The 3,711-nt window shown below is 37.5% G+C and overlaps 1 non-coding gene across 1 annotated transcript; it reads left to right on the forward strand.

The window, feature by feature from the left end:
* Window positions 1-235: 235 nt before the first annotated feature.
* On the forward strand, window positions 236-343 carry LOC121266661. Its single transcript, XR_005940882.1, has one exon. It is a non-coding gene; the product is annotated as a small nucleolar RNA R71 (small nucleolar RNA).
* The last annotated feature ends 3,368 nt before the right edge of the window (window positions 344-3,711 follow it).

Genomic DNA, 3,711 nt, shown 5'->3' on the forward strand with positions numbered 1-3,711 from the left:
CTGAAATGGTAAATTCCACTACCATTTGGATTTCCTGCAAGTCGTGACCTATTTGTGCTTTCAGTACCACTAGGTCCAATCCAAGTGTGAGCTTTTTCAGCAAGCTCATTGAGATATTCTATGGCCTCATCAGTATCTTTATGTAAGAACTCATCATTATACATCATCTCCACAAAATTGACGCTCTCTAGGTGTAAGTCCCTCATAAAAATAGCTTACTAAGCGCCAATTCTCATACCCATGGTCAGGACACATACTCAACAACTCATTAAATCTCTCCCAAGACTGATATAAAATCTCACTATCCTTTTGTGCAAATGTGGAGATTTACCTTTTTAATGCGTTGGTCTTATGTTGGGGAAAGTATTTATTAAAGAAGACCTGAGTCATCTCACTCCATGACCCAATAGATCGGGGTCTCAGTGAGTATAGCCAACTCTTAGCTTTATCTTTCAAAGAGAAATGAAAGAACTTAAGTCTCACAACATCATCAGTTGCATTTTGACTATGAAAAGTCGCAACTACTTCCTCAAACTCCCTAATATGCACATATGGATTTTCATTTTCCGAGCCATGAAAAGTAGGGAGTAACTGTATCATCCCTGTTTTAAAATCCAATTGGCCAGTATTAGCTGGAAACATGATGCATGATGGTGTGGCTGTGCGTGTAGGGTGGAGGTAATCATGAAGAGTTCTAATGGTTTAATCATCGTGTTCACTCATTTCTTCGAGACTAGATGGATTATCATATAAAGGATTTAAAAAATTTGATTCTAACTCTTTCACAGGCTTACAAGCAAAACTACCCAAGGTGTCTCTATATCTGTGCATGCAAGCTAACAAAATACTAAAAGAATAAAAATACATTAAAAAGAAAGAAGAAAAAAAAATAATAATGCAGCAACTTAAAAGAAGGAATGAAATTACTGCCTTTACAAACTGCTAAAATGAAAACAATCTAACAATTCTTCTACCGTCTCCCCGGCAACGATGCCAAAATTTGATTACACCCAAAGAATAATGCGGTAGTTGTAGCACAGCTTTGGGGTGTTGATTCTACATAGAGACAAGTTAAAAGAATAATAGAATTCTCAAAGAACTAAAGAAAAATATTAAATGATTAATGGATGACAAAGATTAATTTTAAATGTAAATTAAAGTGAAGAAAAGCGACTAACGGAAAAAATATTCAAGTTTGACAAACAGTAAAGCGTCGGGAATCCCTTAGACAAATCTGGTATTTTAATTATTCTTAATTCATTGAATAACTCAATTGGGAACTCAATTATCAAAATTATCAACTGAAAGGTATAGATTTATAAACCAAGAGTAAACCAAATGTAAACCTATGAAAAATCATTCACCACTTTTAAAATTCGTAAATTATTATCACTATTGAGAAAATCCAATGACAACAATATACTCAGGAAGCGATATTGTAGCAAAGAATTAAATCGATATAGATAAATAATTGATCCAAATATATTTAAAGAGCTAATCTATTCAATAGAAAAAGTATGACTGAATCCATAAACAGAATAAATTCTATGATTATTTGGAGAAGAAAATATCAACAATGAATTGAGAATGATAAAACAAAAGAGTTTTTAATAATTGAAAATCAAATACATAAATCAAGAATAAATTAAAATACCATCTAATGTGCAAGTTCATCCCTATCCCTACTTGAGAATTTAGTTACCCATAAATATAATGGCCAACAGAAATCTCAAGAGAAAAATAGAGCAAATGGTGGCCATGGAAATTAATTTCAGATCTTCTTCCTTCAAACTGAGCCTTCTCCTCTATTCTGAACTCTCCAATTTCGTGCTAATGATATGCTTAAATAGGGTAGGAAAGAAACCCTAATGCCTTCATATTCCCGCACACAAAATTGCCTAAATTTTAGGACTCAACTTGGGAGCCATGTATGCGCTTCAAGAGTTTAAATTTGGAAATTGTTAGTAAAGACAACTTTGTAGCCCTTTAAGATAGACTTCCAACGCATCAAGAATCGCATCAATCAAATATTTGAGCAGACAATTATGGTTAAAATACTAAAGTGTGTCCATTTGTCTCCTAGTGCGTTTTGGACTCTGATTCGAATTACTCTCAAACCCCATCATTATCTTTATTTGAAGAGTCTTACACTTGTTGAAAGTTTTTAAGTTGTTCCAACGTCTTGCCCACTTGAAATTTCTTTGAATTTGAATGGGTTTGGACTTGCTCTTTTATAGACTCTGAAATAAAACATAAAAATCTGCTTAGGAGTATCCCAAAGTAAATAGAAACTCAATTCAAGAATACACATTAATTTCAATGATTTCTATTAACATTTTAGCATTTTAGTTCAATAATAGGGTATTTAGAGTGCACTTTCGTACACTCATCACCGCACCACCTTACTAATGCCACCACCACCTCGCCAAGGTCCTCCCAAGCCCCTCCATGCTCAGCCCCTTCCAGACCCGCACCTTTAGCCACCTCCAGTGGCCAAAACAGCCAGTGTACGTGGCTAATCTGTAACACCCCGCTCCTTCTTTCTGATGTAAGGAAATTTTGAGGATGGAAATTACACAACAGTCTGCCCTTCTCTCTAGTGACTGCGAGCCTCATTATGCGTGCCGAACCTCAATGGCATGTTTCTAAAGATATTATGTGATTTCTAAAGTAAGCCCAGTGTTTTAAATGCACTGGAAATACTTATATGGGGTATTTCCAGTGTTATTGAACTAAACTTGATTTTAAATAAGATAATTTGAAGAGCTCTAAAAATATTATAATTGTAGGAAATCATTTTAATATCACTTATTAAAATGATTTTAGCTACTTAAAATATTATAAGATTTAAATTATGTTGAAAACTCTAATTAATTAAATGATTTTATTCTTTTAAAGATATTAAATAAGACTTCATCATTTTATTAATGATGAATGAATATTATTTTATAAACTAAAGTTTAATTTAAATAATATTCTATTTTAATTCCTCTTAGTGCTTTTAGTTAAGTTAATATTTACGCATTTTCAAATCTGTATTTAAATTCCACCGTTAGATCGTTTTAAAGATCCCAAGATGAAGGGTCTGGATTAAATACTCAAGCCCTTTCTCTTTCTTCCTCACTTTTCCCTTCCCTCTCTCTCTCTCCCTCTCCTTCACACGTACGCTCCCCCTCCCCCTAGCCGAATCCCTTCTCCTCCAGCCCAGCTCCACCGTCGGCCACCACTGGGCGCCACCTCATGCCGCGCCACCACAGTAGATCCACCACCTCACCAGCAATCTCCAGCCACCGCCAGAACCACCCATGACAGCTTTCTCCCCTTTCTTCGCAAGGGGCAATTTACGGGTTTGTCACCCTTGCGCCGCCGTACATAGCCACCCAGGCCACCGCACCGCCACCAACGACCTCCCCTCAAACCAGTGAACCCCTTCCATGGAACCCAAGCCACGACAACCTCCCTTTCTCTCTCCCTCTTTCCCTTTTCCCGAAATGGGTCTCACACGGGTTTCACCACCACCGACGGCCCTAGTGCCGCCGTGCGTCGGTTTTAGCCTCACCAAGCACCACCACCAGCCTCCCTCCTCCCTTCCCCAACTCCACATGAAGACCCTTGGCCTCCCTCAATCGCATGCCCCCTCACTTTCTAGCACATGGGTTCCACTCATTTGGCCTAGATCCGACGCCTCCAGCCAATGTGGTGCCACCCCAA

This window comes from Juglans microcarpa x Juglans regia, chromosome 5D, assembly GCF_004785595.1.
Source record: "Juglans microcarpa x Juglans regia isolate MS1-56 chromosome 5D, Jm3101_v1.0, whole genome shotgun sequence".
Classification (NCBI taxonomy): Eukaryota; Viridiplantae; Streptophyta; class Magnoliopsida; order Fagales; family Juglandaceae; genus Juglans; species Juglans microcarpa x Juglans regia.